The sequence below is a fragment of the Rattus norvegicus genome, chromosome 18, assembly GCF_036323735.1.
Source record: "Rattus norvegicus strain BN/NHsdMcwi chromosome 18, GRCr8, whole genome shotgun sequence".
Lineage (NCBI taxonomy): Eukaryota > Metazoa > Chordata > Mammalia > Rodentia > Muridae > Rattus > Rattus norvegicus.
In genome coordinates, this window is record NC_086036.1 from 7,781,336 (window position 1) to 7,802,010 (window position 20,675).

At 39.2% G+C, this 20,675-nt stretch overlaps 1 non-coding gene across 1 annotated transcript; it reads right to left on the reverse strand.

Annotated features, from left to right (window-relative positions):
• Positions 1–8,047: 8,047 nt before the first annotated feature.
• Positions 8,048–8,153, reverse strand: LOC120098434 (U6 spliceosomal RNA). The gene has a single exon (XR_005496595.1). It is a non-coding gene; the product is annotated as a U6 spliceosomal RNA (small nuclear RNA).
• Between the last annotated feature and the right edge of the window lie 12,522 nt (positions 8,154–20,675).

Consider the following 20,675-nt stretch of genomic DNA (forward strand, 5'->3'; position numbering starts at 1 on the left):
CATTTTTACAATATTAATCCTGTCAATTCATGAGCACGAGAGCTTTTTCCATCTTCTGAGGTCTTCTTCAATTTCTTTCTTCAGAGGCTTGAAGTTCTTGTCATACATATCTTTCACTTGCTTGGTTACAGTCACACTGAGGTATTTCATGCTATTTGGGACTATTGTGAAGGATGTCATTTCCATAATGTTTTCTCAGGCTGTTTATCCTTTGAGTAGAGGAAGGCTACTGATTTGTTTGACTTAATTTTATACCCAACCAATTTACTGAAGTTGTTTATCATACTTAGTCTTTCACTGGTGCAATACATTTGGAATAACAAAAAACCCAGGATAACCAAAACTATCCTTGATAATAAAAGAATTTCTGAGGGAATCACCATAACTAACTTCAAGTAGTATTACAGAGCAATAGTGATAAAAACTATATGGTATTGGTACAGAGACTGGCAGGTAGATCAGTGAACACCCAGAAATGAACCAACACACCTGCAGTCACTTGATCATTGACAAAGAAGTTAAAATGGAAAAAAAAGATAGTATTTTCAACAAATGGGCTGGTTCACCTGGGGGTCAGCATGTAGAAGAATGCAAATCGATCAATTCTTATCACCCTGTACAAAACTCAAGTCAAAATGGATCAAGGACCTCAACATAAAACCAGATACATTCAAACTAATAGAAGAAAAGTGGGAAAGAGTCTCAATCGCATGGGCACTGGGGAAAATTTCCTGAAGAAAACACCAATGGTTTATGCTCTAAGAAGAAGAATTGACAAATGGTACCTCATAAAACTGCAAAGCTTCTGTAAGGCAAAAGACACTATCATTAGGACAAAATGGCAACCAACAGATTGGGGAAAGATCTTTGCCAATCCTACATCTGATAGAGGGCTAATATCCAAAATATACAAAGAACCCAAGAAGTTAGACTCCAAAGAACCAAATAACCCTATTTAAAAATCAGGTACAGAGCTAAAAAAGAATTCTCAGCTAAGGAATATTGAATGGCTGAAAAGTATCTAAAGAAATGTTCAACATCCTTAGTCATCAGGGAAATGCAAATCAAAATGCCCTGAGACTCTACCTCACACTAGTCAGAATAGCTAAGATCAAAAACTCAGGTGACAACAAATGCTGGCAAGAGTGTGGAGAAAGAGAAACACTCCTCCACTGTTGGTGGGATTGCAAGTTGGTTAAACTACTCTGAAAATCAGTCTGGAGGTTCCTCAGAAACTTGGACATTGCACTACCTGAGAACCCAGCTATACCTCTCCTGGGCACATACCCAAAAGATCTCCCAAAGTACAACAAAGACACATGTTCCACTATGTTCATATGTTCATATGTTCATAGAAGCCTTATTTATAAGATGAAAAGAACCCAGATGCCCTTCAACAGAGGAATGGAAACAGAAAATGTGGTACATCTACAGAATGGAGTACTACTCAGCTATCAAAAATTATGACTTCATGAAATTCATAGGCAAATGGATTGAACTAGAAAATATCATGCTGAGTGAGGTAACTCAATTACAGAAAAACCCACATGCAGAAAAACCCGCATGCTAAGTGGCTATTAGCCCAACAAGCTCGGATTATCCAAGATACAATCCACAGACCAGATGAAGCTCAAGAAGGAGGATGACCAAAGTGCAGATGCTTCACTCCTTCTTAAAAGCGGGAATAAAAATACTCATAGGAGCGGATATGGAGGCAAAGTTTGGAGCAGAGACTGAAGGAACAGCCATTCAGAGCCTGCCTTTACATGGTATAGAGTCCATGAATATATATACCAAAACTAGATAAGTTTAATGAAGCCAAGAAGTACATGCTGACAGGAGCCTAATATAGCTGTCTCCTGAGAGGCACAGACAGAGCATGTCAAATACAGAGGTGAATGCTAGCAGCAAACCATTGAACTGACAACAGGATCCCTACTGGAGGAATTAGAGAAAGGATTGAAAGAGCTGAAGGGGCTTGCAACCCCATAAAAACAACAATACCAAGCAACCAGAGCTCCCAGGGACTAAACCACTATGCAAAGACTATACATAGACTGACCCATGGCTCCAGTTGCATATCTACCAGAGGATAGCCTTGTTGGGCACCAATGGAAGGAGAAGCTCTTGGTCCTGCTAAGGCTGGATCCCCAGTGTAGGGGAATGTTGGGGTGGTGGGAAGAGGGGGGTGTTTGGGGAGCAGAACACCTTTATAGAAGAAGGTGAGGGGGATGCGATAGGGGGCTTATTCCAGGAAACCATGATAGGGAATAACATTTGAAATGTAAATAAAAAATCCAATAAAAATAAAACCTTAAAAAAAAGAAAAGGTGAAAAGCAAAATGAAAGAGAGATATGTACCATTGTAACCACACCAAAGAAGTGTGCTGTGAAAAATTTTTAAAATTACAAACATGTTAAAAGAATTCTCAGAAAGAGGAACACTCCTCCATTGTTGGTGGGATTGCAGACTGGTACAACCATTCTGGAAATCAGTCTGGAGGTTCGTCAGAAAATTGGACATTGAACTACCTGAGGACCCAGTTATACCTCTCTTGGGCATGTACCCATAAGATGCCCCAACATATAAAAAAGACACATGCTCCGCTATGTTCCTAGCAGCCTTATTTATAATAGCCAGAAGCTGGAAAGAACCCAGATGCCCTTCAACAGAGGAATGGATACAGAAAATGTGGTACATCTACACAATGGAATATTACTCAGCTATCAAAAACAATGCCTTTATGAAATTCATAGGCAAATGGTTGGAACTGGAAAATATCATCCTGAGTGAGGTAACCCAATTACAGAAAAACACACATGGTATGCACTCATTGATAAGTGGCTATTAGCCCAAATGCTTGAATTACCCTAGATACATAGAACACATGAAACTCAAGATGGATGATCAAAATGTGAATGCTTCACTCCTTCTTTAAAAGGGGAACAAGAATACCCTTGGCACGGAATAGGGAGGCAAAGATTAAAACAGAGACAGAAGGAACACCCATTCAGAGCCTGCCCCACATGTGGCCCATACATATACAGCCACCCAATTAGACAAGATGGATGAAGCAAAGAAGTGCAGGCCGACAGGAGCCGGATGTAGATCTCTCCTGAGAGACACAGCCAGAATACAGCAAATACAGAGGCGAATGCCAGCAGCAAACCACTGAACTGAGAACAGGACCCCCGTTGAAGGAATCAGAGAAAGAACTGGAAGAGCTTGAAGGGGCTCGAGACCCCATATGAACAACAATGCCAACCAACCAGAGCTTCCAGGGATTAAGCCACTACCTAAAGACTATACATGGACTGACCCTGGACTCTGACCTCATAGGTAGCAATGAATATCCTAGTAAGAGCACCAGTGGAAGGGGAAGCCCTTGGTCCTGCTAAGACTGAACCCCCAGTGAACGTGATTGTTGGGGGAGGGCGGCAATGGGGGGAGGATGGAGGGGAGAACACCCATAAAGAAGGGGAGGGGAAGGGGTTAAGGGGATGTTGGCCCGGAAGCCGGGAAAGGGAATAACACTCGAACTGTAAATAAGAAATACTCAAGTTGATAAAAAAAAAATTAAAAAAAAAAGAGTTCTCAGACCATTACTGCAAGAGATACAAAGAACTCAAACTGCAATAGATATCAAGAGTGGAAAAATAGATGCATAACACCATAATTTCAGAAATAGTGGTTTCTTGGAGTTGAGAGATAATGTGCATAAGAACTTCCTCATCTTACACTATGCAATGGTTTCTTCTTTAATAATGATATTCTAGGGTGCATAGCCCAGTATGTGTATGCTCAACTGATCATATCAGTTTTCATTGCATAAATTGTAAAATATTTTAAGTCTCATTTCTGCACAGCAGATCGCTGCAATTACAAAGGGAAGTTTGTCTGACTTACGCTAAGAGCTCCTTACAAACATTTTTAAATAGATGCTAATGGAACTAATTTGAAGATGCAAGGGATTTTTCTTTTACAAAAATAAGCTTTGTGTTTCCGAATTTTTAATCTTTTTCTGGGATAGCTCATTCTTCAAAGAAAGAAAACATTGCTTCAAAATCACATAGTTTAGCCAAAACTATTTGTTGCAAAATTTCCTGTGAAAAAGATTATATTAGGTCCCATGAGGGGCCCAAACTTTTATGAAGCAGGGTCTCTACCCTGGAAGAATATGTAGCAGAGATCATTGTTCCTATGAAATAAACCCTTGCTCTTAACATTGATTTTTGGATCATATCTAATGTGAAAGATTTCTGCACACCTCTCCTCTACAAACTCTTCTCAGTTCCTATGGAATCAGATGCTTGGGAAACACTGCCACGAGGAGAGAGACATCACTGATGCAAAGGACTGAACATATATCTCCATGACTTTGCACTAAGACTATATTTGATCAACTCTGAAAAATCACTTACAGTTTTTCGGAATAGTGAGAAATCCCAAGAAGTAAGAGATAGAGTTCAATTGTCCTTTTTAACCTCCCGAGCCCAAGCTGTCAAGAGAGAGGCTTCTAACTGCACTGGGACCCAAGATCAGGGAAAATGAGAAGAAAAGCCAGGCACATTTCTGGGATATTCCAAGTTTTAGTACATGGAAATACTGAAATAGATCAGCACTGAGGCAGAAGCCTTCATAACTCATGCCTGACTCCCAACTCCTCGTGACACAGAGCTTAGATCCTATATGCAGTTGATCATCCTCATGCTGCATTTCCAGGACCTTTATGTCCCTGTGTCCCATAGACAACCGTGGGCATGACACACATGTTCTCCTTTTCTTCAAATTCAGCTTCCCTTAGAAACATAAGATGCATCGTTGGTGACATGATGTGGGTGGTGGGGGTGTTGTATCCTCACAGGCAGCTGTTCTGTACTTGGATAGATGTTGTATATGTCAACGGTATTGGCAGGAAAGACACAGGGAGGCCTGGAAAACATTGGTTGGAAAAGAAAGAATAAAACAGAAAATACGTCTCAACTGGCTGCTTCATTTATTTCCTCTATTGATCTTTCAGCATCCCACTGAAACCTCCTGAGTGTTTTCTATCCATCCTGGAGTTTAGTGGTCCCTTGTTCTTTGAACCTTGTTCTGAAATTATTTATGGGCTTCACATCAACATCTGTAGATGTTCTAGAGGTCATGACCTGTCATAGTAAGATGGTTTTAACAAAATTACTGCGAGATCAGTAGACAGACCATGTGAGTTAGTGCACATAAACCAGCTACCGTCTATCAATATGTTCACTCCTTCTCTTGTCTATTACTCAAATTATGGCCACTCCAAGACCAGGGAACTGGATTCAAGAATATAGATCTCGTAAAGATTCACTACTGACTCCAAAATGCCTCATACACATAAAGATTTGAAGGTGACTAAAAGGCAACATTACCTTGTTGGTTTAATTAGTCTGTCAGGTACAATATAAATGATGACCATTCTGGCCTTTGTATGATGAACAACCAAAATGTCATTGGACCATTTTCAAGAGGTGATATGATTTGAATCTCAAATGTTCCCTGAAAAACGACTCTGTTGACTACTTGATCCACAGAATAGCAACAGTAGAAGTAAAGTCTCTGGGAGCATGATTGAATTATTAGAACTATAACTTCATTGATAAACTGACCAATAACAGTTCAGAGATTAATAAATTATTGAGAGGTAGGAGAAATTTAAGGTGGGATATGATTGGAACAAGTCAGCGACAGCATCTCTTGAGTGGTATAGCTTTCCTTTGGGCCATTTCTTCCTTTGCACTACTTGTTTCCTGGGCTCCATGAGTTGAGCTCTGTTTCTCTTCCATACTTTCCGACCATAATGTACTCCTTCATCTCAGACACTAAAGTAGCCAGATAAACAAACATGGGTTGAGTCCTTGTAAATGAGCCAAAGAAATTCTTCATCCTTGAAAGTTGATTTACTCAGGTGTTTTGTGATAGTAACAGAAAGCTGACATAAATATGCAGCATCTACAAATCTCCAGGTCATTTTCCAGCCACGAACAGTTTAAATGAAGCACCCAGATCCCTTAATGAACATCAATGAAGCACATTGAGACAGATAAATGTTGCACAGGCAGCAAAACAGCTTCAGTGTCCCTCTCATATCCCTTTATCTGACATGTGTGACTCTGCACTGCCTCTTTGAGATTAGGAGCTTTGCCTTTTCCATTTCTTTAAAGATCTAGGGTCCAGGAGAGTGTCTTAAACACAGTAACTTCCCTCTGTGCGTTTGTTGAATTGAACAAGCACGTTTTCTACAGTAGGTGTTATAGTATAATAATGACTGCTATGACACTAAATATGTATTTCTTTTTTATTGGATATTTAATGTATTTACATTTCAAATGTTATGCCCTTACCCCGTGGCTCTCCCCTCTCCCATACCTCCTCTCCCTGATTCTATGAGGATGCTTCTCCTCTCACCCACCCACTCCCACCTCAACCTCCAGGGTTGGCATTCTCCTACACTGGGGAAATGAGCCTTCACAGGACCAAGGGCTTCACCTCCTATTGATATTGATATCAGACAATGCCATCCTCTGCTACATGGCTGGAGCCATGGGTTCCTCCATGTGTATTCTTTTTTTTTTTTTTTTTTTGAAAGATTTATTTATTTATTTTATGTACAGCATTCTGCCTGCATATGTGACTGCAGGCCAGAAGAGGGCACCAGATCTCATTACAGATGATTGTGAGCCACCATGTGGTTGCTGGGAATTGAACTCAGGACCTCTGGAAGAGCAGTCAGTGCTCTAACCACTGAGCAATCTCTGCAGCCCCCTCCATGTGTATTCTTTGGTTGGTGGTTTAGTCCCTGACAGCTGGGGGGTGGGAGGGAGTCTCCTTGGTTGATATTGTTGCTCTTCTTATGGGGTTGCAAACCCCTCCAGCTCCTTCAGTCCTATCTCTAATTCCTCCATTCAGGTCCCTGTGCTCAGTCTGATGGTTAGCTGCAAGCATCCTGTTCTGTATGTGTAAGGCTCTAGCAGAGCCTCTCAGGAGACTTCCAATATCAGCAAACATTTCTTGGCATCAGCAATAGTGACTGGGTTTGGTGGCTGCATATGGGACAGATCCCCAGGAGGGGCAGTCCCAGGATGGCTTATACTTCAGTCTTTGCTTTCCTTTTGTCCCTGTATTTCCTCTCATGGGTATTTCGATTCCACTTTGAAGGACTGAAGTGTCCATATTTTTTGTCTTCCTTCTTATTAAACGTTATATGATCTGTGAATTGTATCTTAGGTATTCTGAGCTTTTGGGTTAATATCCACTTATCAGTGAGTGCATACCATGTTTGTTTTTCTGTGACTGGGTTACCTCACTCAGGATAATATTTTCTAGTTCCATCAATTCGCCTATGAATTTCATGAAGTCATTGTTTTTAATAGCTGAGTAGCACTCCATTGTGTAGATGTACCACATTTTCTGTATCCATTCCTCTGTTGAAGGACATCTAGGTTCTTTCCAGCTTCTGGCTATTATAAATAAGGCTGGTATGAACATAGTGGAGCATGTGTCCTTGTTATATGTTGGAGCATCTTTTGGGTATATACCCAGGAGTGGTATAGCTGGGTCCTCAGGTAGCACTATGTCCAATTTTCTGAGGAGCCTACAGACTGATTTTTCCAGAGTCATTTTACTAGCTTGCAATCCCACCAAATATGAAGGAGTGTTAATCTTTCTCCTCTTCCTTGCCAGCATCTGTTGTGAGTTTTTGATCTTAGCTATTCTGATTGGTGTGAGGTGGAATCCCAGAGTCATTTTGATTTGTATTTCCCTGATGACTAAGGATGCTAAACATTTCTTTAGGTTCTTCCGAGCCATTAGATATTCCTCAGCTGAGAATTCTTTGTTTATGTCTGCACCCCACTTTTTAATAGGGTTATTTGGTTCTCCAGAGTCTAACTTCTTGAGTTCTTTGTATATGTTAGATATTAGCCCTCTATCAGATGTAGGATTGGTAAAGCTCTTTCCCAATCTGTTGGTCATTTCGTTCTGTTGACAGTATCCTTCCCAATTTTATGAGATCCCATTTGAAAAAATATGGAATGCTTCACGATTTGTATGTCATCCTTGCAGAAGGGCCATGCTAATCATCTCTGTATCATTCCAATTTTAGTATATGTGCTGCTGAAGCAAGCACATTTACTTCTTAATTGCTCACAAAAAAATAGTATGTTATCAACACTCTGATGTGTGAAACATTTGTGTGTTGATATGGATTTATAAACCTAAATAACTAACAGTCCAGTTTTACTTCAGCTAGAAGGTAGCTCTTCACCCTCAAATAAAATATTAAACTCCCCATGATAAATGATGAGAATCTAATTGTTTTGTTGCTGGCATGGCTGACCAGGGAATCAGCCATCTTCAACAGAACACAAGTACCCCAAAGATATTTTTCATCATCTTTTAAAAAAAGGTTAGGTACTTTGGGAAAAGAAAGAAGAAGAAAAACTGAGTTAGCTCATTCAATTTCTCACTATAAAGCTGAAATATACCTTCCCTCTGAAATCATACAATCTATAACATTAGATACCACAGGCGAGCCATGCGCTGAGGATGGCTTCTGACTGAATCTAAACTCTATGTGAGGAGTGCCTTGTGTAGCAAAAATGTAAAGGCTTTGAAAAGGTTGTAAACAATGTTTGTTATACACAGTCTTTAAACTTTCATCCAAAAATTCATACAAGTTATTGCCTAGACTCAAATAAGCTAGACATTCTATAAACATCAACATATTAAAGATCTCTCTCATATCATTAGTGAATTACTCATGTTTAAAATTTATGGAAATCCCTAGGTTACTTTTGTTTTGGTTGGATAGCTGTGTTAGATACAACCTCTCTGAGGAAAAACTGAGTAATAACTTAAAATATGTCTTTTATAGAAGTAAACATCAATGATTTCTTTTACTATTATATGTACTAGGTACAACTGATATAATACTGAAGTATTGTTATGCATCTTAAATGAGATTATCAATTTGTCAAAAATACTAAATGTGCCAATAGCCTTTGTGCTTTCTGGCCTTGAAATGCTGTGATATGTTTGATTTCAAACCTTTAAGAAATCCAAGAAAAATACCTTATCCCTGTTGAGGAAAAAACAGGCTCTTACATAATACACAGTGTTCACTAACAATCTATCTACAAGAAGTCTGTGTTTCCCCTACTTACTGTCTCCATAGTGATACAAATGCAAAAGCTACCACACATGGGCAGAATCAAACAATATAGAAAGCAGAGACTTAAAAGAATCTCTTAGAAGGGAAGAAATTGACAGTAAATGACCAGGCCTTGGAAAGGAATGGGGGAGAGCATGCACTTAGCATTAACTTTCCTTTCAGATATGGAATGTCCACATATGTTTCCTACTAGCTGAAGACTCGCATGTTTGATGAAGCGAACATGAGCCACATCTTCTTTACTTAATCTAATTCTGCACTCAAAAAATTAACTTAATTTCTCTCCCTGTGGATCACGTCCAGGCTGAGAGGAAGCAAAGAGTACAAAGACCCAAGCTAAAGCTCAGGCTTCTCACTCCAGGCTTCTACGCTCCAGGCTGGGCTATCCAAACCACCTGTAGATTGGCCTTTAGATAAACAGCAGTTCCAGCCTAGCAAGTCTAAGAAAACAGAATTGGACCAGCTTAGTTCTGGTAAACTATTCAGTTTATATTCATGACAAACCAGGTAAGCAGTGATATAACGGAGGATATCATTTGTCAACCCAGTGTTGCTCTAGAATAGACTGTCGGATATGAAAGCATTTAACTAGCTGTGATTTCAACCAGATCTAAAGAAAGTTAATCAGCCTGTATATAGTACCCAGTGTATAATGCACAGAGAGGGACCATTGAATGAAGTTCTCCTCTTCATTGTGTTTTTGCTTAAATCTCTAATGACTAATCTTTTACTCCCTTTTCTTTCTATGTCTATATGCATATGATTTGGGGGACAAAGGTGCATGCATGGAACACAGAGAAAAAAGTAAAGTGTCCTGCTACTGAATGAGCAGCTAAGTGAACAACCAGTAGACTCTGACAATCCTCCTGCCTCCAACAGTGCTGGGGTTATACTTACTTGGGAGGCCACACCCAGCCATTTAAGTGGATGCTGAGGTTTTGAACCCAGATTACCACATTTGCACAGTAAATGTTCTTACCCACTGAGCTGTCTTGTCAGCCCAAGACCAACGTTTAATATTCTTTAGCTTGAACTAACTTAATATCTCGTTTGAGATTGATGTTTGAACCTCATTCAAGTAAGTCCACACTGAGACACAGTGGAATTTTCAAAGGACTTTATCTATAGAGAAAATGGGCTCTAGAGACCAAATAACCTCAGGGCTTTTCTTAATTTTTAGTTATTATATAAAGAGGCATATTCAGATCTCTAATTGCTCTGTCTGCTGAAGGGCTGTTAAGACTCATTTAATAGCACCAGAATCTAGTGAGTGAGTTAGCTGTGTCATCCATGGTCCATATTCTAAATGTCAGAAGCCTGGGGTTTGTGTTTCACTGTGATGGTATATTTCCCTTCCTAATACCCACAGAACCTAGAGATACACACTGTGGGACCAAGAACAAGTTGTTTGAAGCACAGCCTGACTCAGTGAAGGGTAGACACTGCCGAGTAAACTATTATTTGCTGTTTTCACAGTTTTTGAGTGAGAATAAAAGTGTAGCTATCTCTGTTTTAAATGTTCAACTTTCTAGTTCTTTGCATTTTACACAAAAACCTTCTATAGCATCTTAGTTTGCTTGTGTTTCTCATAAAGATGAGAGACTTGGAGAATTTCAGATCTATCTATCACTCTGCTGATTCCAAATACATAAAAAAATGATGCTTGTCGTTAATGAATATGAAAGATACATGAAGAGGAAATTCATTAACCGTCAGGTATGGTGCTTCAATCCCAGCACTCAAGAGTTAGAAGCGGAATAATCTGAAGTTTGAAGCCAGCCTGAGCTACATAGTGAGGTGCTATGCCAAACGGCGAGTAGAGAAAAAGTTACAGTCACGAGATAGAAAAAAGTGGGGAGCATTGGGCTGTGGGTGGAAAGGAGAGAGGTTGAGAGAGGAGTGCGTATTGGTCTTTCAGCTAAGTGTTTTATTAAAATACCACAACTAGTCCAGTGAGAAGAATCCCAACCCACCAGACAAAGCAAAATATCAACTTTGAAATTTCCAAGGAAGGGGTGGGGGAGTCTCGTACTGCAAGGAAACAGGCTTACTTAATTTAGACCTATAGCATATGGCAGAGATAGGAGAGGTAAGCACATGTGGTGTAGGATATATCATAGTGGTCGATGTTACTCAGGAAGAGATACTTGGCTACACAAAGAGGTAAGCCATAAATGACCATTCAATGCCCAAGATACTTGGCCCTGGATTGGCACCATTCTAACCTCTGGCACCATGGACGTTCCAATCACTTGGTGAACCTTTGTGAGCATCCCAGTGCAGTGAGCCTTCATTCTGGGATTCTGGGAGCCTCTGCTTAAACTGGCATGATACTGAAACTGAATGTAGACAGTTAAAAGTACCAAACACGGGTTTTGTTTATTAATTTCGATTGCTATAGAATACAGAATCAATATAAACTGAGGCCAACTCTTTCAAAACAAAAGTGGAAGTTTGTTAAACAATGGGGTGTGCTCGCTCATGAAAGGCAAGGAGGGAATGACAGGGAGTGGGATCCAGACAACTAGACTAGAGCATCTCAGGGGGCTCACTGCTGTGGATGCTTAGAGGCAACTTTTGGACTTCTAGAATGAGAGGCAGAGGCATGGGGTGGCCCTTCTCATGGGGACAATGAGACAGGGAACAATAGTCAATCCTTTGGGTATTTTCATTTTAGGAGATGACTCCAGGTCTTCCTGGGGACAATTTTAGACGGTTGAAAATTTACATTTCAAAAGGCAGAGAAAATTGGTTACTGTTCGCTCTTTTAACTGAGCATTTTCAGGACAGAGTTGTCCTAGGGACGGTTTTTAGTTGGTAAAGTCCTCGAAAGCCTTTGCAGTCGGAAGAGCTCGGTCTAAGGCACTCCTAACTACGCGGTGTCTTGTAAGACTGAAGGTGAGACGCAAGCATCGTGTAGCTACTTAGACACCAGCACTTGCAAATCCCTGAGGTCATTGCCTCACTCCTTAAAACCCGAAAAACCTGACATTGAGACTGCAGGAGTCTGATTACTGGTCAAAATAACGGAACCTGAATCTACCTCTGGCCCTGATGTTCTGAATTGCTAGGAAGAAGATAAGATTATTATCTAGCAGGAGGCTTTCTGGTAAAGACAAAAGCCAAATCACTATACCTCCCTCAAGTTTTAATGGGAATGAGGCTGTCAATCACCTGAACAGGATAGCAGGCCCCAGAAAGCAGTCTACTCCAGAAACTACACGAGATAGTTTAAAGCTTATCTACAAAGAGAGGCTGACAAGAGTCCCTTTGGTCATTGTCCATTCTCACCTTTCATCATGCCTATAACTCCGTAAAAAACTCACGTCTCTTCTAGTGTGTTCTGTGTGTCCTGTCTGTATTCAGTCCACAGACATCACAAGGATGGGGAGCTGAGGGAAGGCCAGAGGGAAACCCCAGTTATAAGAGTGCTTTCTACCGTAGCACAAAAATCAAGAATTTAGAAGTACAAAGAGAGTTAATTTGTGTAATAATTTCTGTCACGTATAGCAACTTTTTTAAAAAAAAATGAGAAAACAAAGTACAAAACCAAACAGAAACCCACAAAGATGTTACTGTGGCATATTGTAGCCAGTGGCTCCGCCTAATTTCTCACAGTTCTGTATTGCCCGTCTAAACATTGATAGCTGCGTTTCTCTGAAACTGTAGGTTTTGCGATCTACTTCCTTGACTTCTGTCATAGCCTGTGAGACATGCTTTCGACACAGTCCAGGGTCTTTCATGGCACTTGATTGTTCCTGTATTTCCACCCTCCATCTTTTAAAAACAAAAAAACAAGGAATTTCAGATGGGAAGACTGTGAGTGTTTCTGTGTAAAGTCTTCTCTGGCTTTCATGGAAAAAGTGAGTTTTTGTAAATGCATCTAAAACATAGAGGTTCTCAGTATATTCAATCACAGATTGATATTGTTTTCATGCCATAATGGTCACGTGCTGTAGCCCCCACAGAAGCACCATAATTAAACCTGTTGGCATTTCCATTTTAAACCTCCTCACAAAAATTTCCCTCTGAGCAATAAGCCACCATTCGAAGGCTCAAGCCAGTAGTTTCCACTGTTTAGGACCAATATTTGAGAAAGTTTCAGCAGGGGGCCAAGTTCTAAAACACTGAAACATAAAGAATCCTTTTTATAACATCACCCTAGATGCTTGTTTGCTCTCCGAAAACTAATTCCAATCTATGGTTTGATGTTTATAAATAGGACGGACCATAGCAGGAGAACACCATTAAAGCTTACATTGAAGTCTGAGGTACAATTAAGACATAAAATATATTATATATGTATATTAGCAGTTCTCAACCTGTGGGTCATGACCCCTTAAGGGTTGAATGACTTTTTTTGCAGGGATGACCTAAGACCATGGGAAAACATAGATATTCACATTATAATTCAAAACAGTAGCAAAATTATAATTATGAAGTAGCAATGAAAATAATTTTATGGTTGAGGGTCAGCACACATTGAGGGACTATTAAAGAGTCACAGCATCAGGAAGGTGAAGAAGCACGACTACATGTAGTTTTATTGAATCTAGAGCTTATGGATTCAGAAGGGAGATTAAGAAAAAAGCTATTAATACAAAATTAGAAATGAAAATTAATATTAAGAATAGAAAATTAGTTACAAATTACCAAGTCAGAAAGGCTGACAAACCCGTACTCTTAAAGTCACAAGGTTATAGTTTCAGTGTTTGTCAATATTGCAATAGTTTTTACTCCCATACCATTGTCATTGTTAAATAAGAATTTGTATGACAGAAAAAAAGTTTATAAGGTTACATATTTCAAAGATGATTTAGATGGTCTTAACCCTCTAATGGAAAAACTTAATAAACAGCTCAATGGAGACTACTTCAGGTTCTGAGGTCAATATATTCCCTGACAATGCTATACATCCCTGTTGTTAAAACATACATGTATGCACATATGCATGCAGGCACACATGCATGCACACATGCACACAGACACACACCCATACACACAGACACACAGACAGACACACAGACACACACACACATACATGCACATGTGCATGCTAGATAGAAAAGCAGTATGTGAAAGACCATGACTGTGTTCTAATAAGTTACTTATGGACTCTGAATTTGACCCAATCCTGTACAATACCCTGTAGTCTTGGTTTTCCACAGTTACTAAAATATGAACATTCTGAGTGTGAGGCCATGCAGAAGCAGAGGCTGCCAGGCTGTCATTTGACCACTTTTATTCTCATGTGTTGACAGAAATGTTTTTATTATTGTCTTTTTATGACTTACTTTATTTTGAGTGGTTTGCCTCTGTGTGTGTCTGTGCACATGTGTGTTTTGTACCTTTGGAGGACAAAAAATAAGGTTCAATCCCCTGGAAATGAAGTTACTAATGATTGTGAGCCACCATATGGGGCTGTGAACCAAACCAAAGTCCTCTGCAAGAGAAACAAGTACCCTTAACCATTGACCCATCTCCCCACTCCCGATGGGTGGGTTTTCATAGTAACTTTAATTTCCTCAATTGTTAGTAATATTTATTTTTAATAATGTTTAACAGATTTGAAAAATCCTTCTCCAGAGCATTTAGATGCTCTCTTCCTTGTGTGACTAATTTGTGTTTTACCAGTTGATGGCATTCATTATACACTTTGTGATTGATACCTTCACTATAATAGTATAATATGAATTTTATTATTTTTTATATTATTGGTACTTAACATTGAGTCACCAAGAAAATTTAATATTGTCCCAATAAGATTATCCCTCACTCACAGTTCAATCTTAGAACCCATTTTCTACTTGTATTATGAATTTGTCAGCTCCCTATTAATTATATTTTCCTATTGCCCTCAGTGGTCTCCTGGTTATATTTACACACTCAATGTTACAAGTATTTCCTCTGCATTGACCCCTTACTTTGGTCATATTGCTTATCATATGTATGTTTCTTGATCCTAAAATTGTTCTCTGCCCTTTAATAAGCTTCGATACAAAACTAGGAGATTCGTCATCTACCTTTAACTTGAATCTAATTCCTCACTTGATTGATTGGAACACTCCAGCAGGGGTTCTCAAACCTATGGTCAACTTTGTGCCTAAACACCACAGGAGCTGGCACGATGGACTGCCAGATGTCATAAGGAGCTGTCACTACAGCAGGACACTTACTGCTCACTGTTGTTGCACAGAGAAGTACTGAAGGACTCACCATATAGTCCATCAACCCCCAAAAGTGAATTCATCAGTCATATAGGCCTTAGTCAAACTTCAAATGTTCCAACAGCCACCAGGAGCTATACACAATGTGATGGTAAGAGGTGATTAGAGGAAAGCACGCTGTAAAACTACAACACTTTTTCTGGATTTTTTATTTGCATTTCAAATGTTATCTCCTTTCCTGGTTTCCCATTCATAAACCTCCTATCCCATCCCCCTTCCCCCTTCTTCTATGAGGGCGTTCCCCCACCCATCCACCTACTACTTCCTGCCTCCCAGTCCTGACATCCCCATTCACTGGGGCATCAAGCTTTAGCAGGACCTAGGGCTTCTCCTCCCTCTGGTGCCCAACAAGGCCAAACTCTGGCTACATATGAGTTGGAGCCATGGGTCTGTTCATGTGTACGCTTTGCATGGTGGTTTAGTCCCTGGGAGCTCTCGATGGTTCGTATTGTTTTTATGTGGTTGCAAACCCCTTCAGCTCCTTCAATCCTTTCTCTAACTCCTCCATTGGGGACCCAGTTCTTAGTTCAATGGTTGGCTCTGAAAGTCTGCCTCTGTATTTGTCACTCTCTGGCTGAGCCTCTCAGGAGACAGCTATATCAGGCTCCTGTGAGCATGCACTTCTTGGCATCAGCAATATTGTCTGGGTTTGGTGGCTATATATGGGCTGTATATGCCCAGGTGGGGCAGTTTATGGATGGCCTTTCCTTCAGTCCTGCTAAAAACTATATCTCCATATTTCCTCCTCTGAATATTTCTGTTCCCCTTTCCAAGAAGGACTGAAGCATCTGCACTTTGGTCATCCTTCTTCTTGAGTTTCATGTGGTCTGTGGATTGTATCTTGGATAATCTGAGCTTTAGGGCTAATAGCCACTTATCACTGAGTGCATACCATGTGTGTTCTTTTGTGACTGGTTACCTCACTCAGGATGATATTTTCTAGTCCCTTCCATTTGCTTATGAGTTCATGAAGTCATTGTTTTTAATAGCTGAGTAGTATTTCATTGTGTAAATTACCACATTTTCTGTATCCATTCCTCTGTTGAAGTACATCTGTGTTCTTTCTAGCTTCTTGCTATTATAAATAAGACTGCTATGAACATAGTGGAGCATGTGTCCTTGTTATATGTTGGAGCATCTTTTGGGTATATACCCAAGAGTGGTATAGCTGGGTCCTCAGGTAGTACTATGTCCAATTTTCTGAGGAACCTCCAGACTGATTTCCAGAGTGATTGTACCAATTTGCAACCACACCAACAATGGAGGAGTATTCCTTTTTCTCCACATCCTCACCAGCATCTGTTGTCACCTGAGTTTTTGATCTTAGCCTTCCTGACTGGTGTGAGGTAGAATCTCATTGTGGTTTTGATTTGCATTTCCCCCATGACTAAGGATGTTGAACATTTCTTTAACTGCTTCTCAGCCATTTGATATTCCTCAGAGGAGAATTCTTTGTTTAGCTCTGTCCCTCATTTTTAATAAGATTATTTGATTCTCTGGATTCTAACTTTTTGACTTCTTTGCATATATTGGACATTAGCCCTCTATCAGATGTAGGATTGGTAAAGAAGATCTTTTCCCATTCTGTGGATTGTGTTTTGTCCTAATGACAGTGTCCTTTGCCTTACAGAAGCCTTGCAGCTTTCTGAGGTCCCATTGTCAATTCTTGTTCTTAGAGCATAAGCCATTAGTGTTCTGTTCAGGAAATTTTCCCCAGTGCCCAGATGTTTGGGCCTCTTCTGCACTTTTTCTTATATTAGTTTGAGTATATCTGGTTTAGAGGTCATTGATCCACTTGGATTTGAGCTTTGTACAGGGCAATAGGAAAATCAATATACAGCAAATTAGTAACCAACATCAAACTGAATGGAAAGAAACTTGAAGCAATCCCACTAAAATCATGAACAATCCTGCCCACTTTCTTCCTACTTATTCAATATAGTACTCAAAGTCCTAGCCAGAGGAATCAGACAACAAAAGGAGGTCAATGAGACAAATGGGAAAGGAAGAAGTCAAAATATCACCATTTGCAGATGATATGATAGTATACTTAAGTGACCCCAAAAGTTCCACCAGAGAACTACTAAGCATGATAAAGAATTTCAGCAAAGTGGCTGGATATAAAATTAACTCAAGCAAATCAGTAGCCTTCCTCTACACAAAGGATAAACAAGCTGAGATAGAAACTAGGGAAAGAAAAACCTTCACAATAGTCCCAAATGATATAAAATATCTTGGTGTAACTTTATCCAAGCAGCTGAAAGATCTGTATGACAAGAACTTCAAGTCTCTGAAGAAAGAAACTGAAGAAGATCTCAGAAGATGGAAAGATCTCCTATGCTCATGGATTGGCAGGATTAGTACAGTAAAGATAGCCATTTTGCCAAAATCAGTCTACAAATTCAGTGCAATTCTCATCAAATTTCCAACTCAATTCTTCATACAGTTAGAAAGAACAATTTTCAAATTCATCTGGAATAACAAAAAATTCAGGGTAGCAGAAACTATCCTCAACAATAAAAGAACTTCTGGGGGAATCACCATCCTTGACCTCAAGCTTTATTACAGAGCAAATACACAAAAACTGTATGGTATTGGTACAGAGACAGGCAGGTAGATTAATGGAATACAATTGAAGATCCCGAAATGAACCCACACATCTATGGTCACTTATTCTTTGACAAAGGAGCTAAAACCATCCAGTGAGGAAAAAGATAGCATTTTCAACAAATGGTGCTGGTTCAACTGGCGGTTAGCATGTAGAAGAATGCAAATTGATCCATTCTTATCAATACAACACTTTTGACTAACCTGACCATGATAAGTACTAAAGGCATCTTCATGCTTAAAAGTCTCCTGGTGAGTCTGTCTCTGAGTATCCCCTAGCTAGTCATATCCTTGAGGAAACCCTGCAGTAATCCTTCCACGTTCCCCTGGCCATTTTTCACAAACAGCCAGAGTATAACATTAACCATGTATTCCAGAGGAAGCCAAATGAACACATGAGACCCACAGATTACATAAAAGGTCATTTTTAATACAAGAAATAATGGTTCAATTATTTTTTAACAGAAAAAATTAGGAACATCATCTCCTGAGATTTTTCTTAAACATAATTTGAATGCTTGGGACAGTTCATTCCATAAAACTTAATAGAAACTTGTATATCATAATAATATCACAATTACATACTCTAATTTAATTATATGATTGCATGCATTAATTTATTCTAAGAGCTATATGAAATATACATCAACTAAACATCATGACAGGACTAACAGGCTAAAGCTGTGGAAAAAAAAAGAAATCTGAAAAGTCTCTTGCATAGTGAAAGGATACGGAAAAGGGCAATTACAAACTCACAAAAAACAGAGTTTCTCCCGATGTTAAGATAATTATACCCAGCTCATTGGCTTCCCCACCATAGCAGACATGGCTTGAAGCAGTTTCAAGAAAAAGAGAAATGGATGAGTTTCAACTTTGCATATATTCATGGCTTAAAAAGAGGCCTCACTCCTGAAGAAACTTTCATAAAATGGCCTTTGTGTAAGCAGTTATTTGAGGCTCAATCACTCTGCATCGGATGCCTCTCTCTTGTCCTTTCTTTCTGTTTCTGTTAGCCTTAGGGCCCTCCTAATACTTGTCTTGTCCTACGCCCATAGCTTTTGAATGTCTGTTGTTTTCCTAATAAAAACCTAATAGCTTTTTCAGTATCATGATTATCCAAGTAAAGGATAATTAACTCCAAGGAATTACTATTTCTTAAAAGGCTTAGATTCTATAGCAACAGTACAGATACCTGAGGTTTATTTCCCAACTTATTAGGCTAAATGCTATATTGAATTTTAAACCACATGCCCACAGGTCTGCCTGGCTGTGAAAAAATAAATATAATATATTAGGTAAATACAAGCAAAAACAGATAATTTAGAAAGTAATCATTTTATACAAAAATACTTCACAATATTCTTTCAATATTTTGTTCTATTAAGTGGCAATGTTTAGTTCTTTTGTATTGTGAAGTAACCTATGGCATTTCGAATAGTTTACATTTTAGACATCAGTGCATGATGGAAACCATGTTTTTCTTCCGCCTCTCTTTACTTACTAAGGTGCATTGTGTCAAAGTGCATGGGTTCCTCATAGCAACAACTCCAGTGTTAGGTTCCTGACATCACTGGGAGACAAAAATAATTTCATAATTCTATCTCCCATTCTGCTTATCCAGAATAGTTGTGTTGAAGGTCTACGGCCTATAATAATAGATATTTCACAAACACCATCCGTCTTTGGGGAACATGCTGGAGAAAATGCTTAATTAGGCAATGCTCTGAATTTTGATATCTTTCTTCACGGTTTATAAGATGTTCAATTGTAAAACATAACTTCCACAGTTTGAAGGACAACCTTCAAAAAACACAGAAAAACCTGATTTTTTTTCAATATTAAAAACAGAATTACAGGGTCATGATATAAGAAGAAGCCAAGAAGTTTTTTTTAATAACTATTATCTTATTCAATAAGCCTAAATTTTCTAACAGTATGCAGAAATGAGATTCACTAAAATGTGCCCCTGGACACCATGGAGCAGTGATGGGTGAACTTTGAGGCTAAGTCCTCACATCAGTTGGGAATAAGCATCACTTATTTATGCCCAAAGAGACTGGAGCAATTCTCCGTGGTTCATGTAGTATTGTGAACACCTGGCCTTGTCTAGCAAGACACACTTTAACCTGAAGATGACTTCTCATCACCCCAGGAGTGACTCCAAAATTACCCAGTAAGATCTCTGCTAAACAATTGTATTTCTATTTCCTTTTTCCTGTACTTATATCACAGAATTCTAGCAATGAATATATTCATAGTAATTACTAGATAAGCAGCACCTTCATTTGGTTTCTAATGTCTAAGATGTTAAGTCTGAAAACGTTACTACTTTAGAGTATTGAGTCATTGATCAGGTGGTCACTGTGGTTCATGTCTACGTTGGTGTATTTTTCCCCTTATATTCTTCTATTTGGCAAGTTCATGTTTATAAGATACACATGTGAATCTCATTTGCCATCTCTTTACCACAACAACACAAAGGAGAAAGTGAGGGATAGAGTCTCAGTCGCCATACTGACCAGGCGGCTGTGTTATAATCACATCTGAATATAGTATGCTTCAGAAAATAAATACTCTCACAAACATACATTCTTTGAAAGGTTTTATTAGTAGAACTCATGCTGGGCTAGAGAAGTGGCTCAGT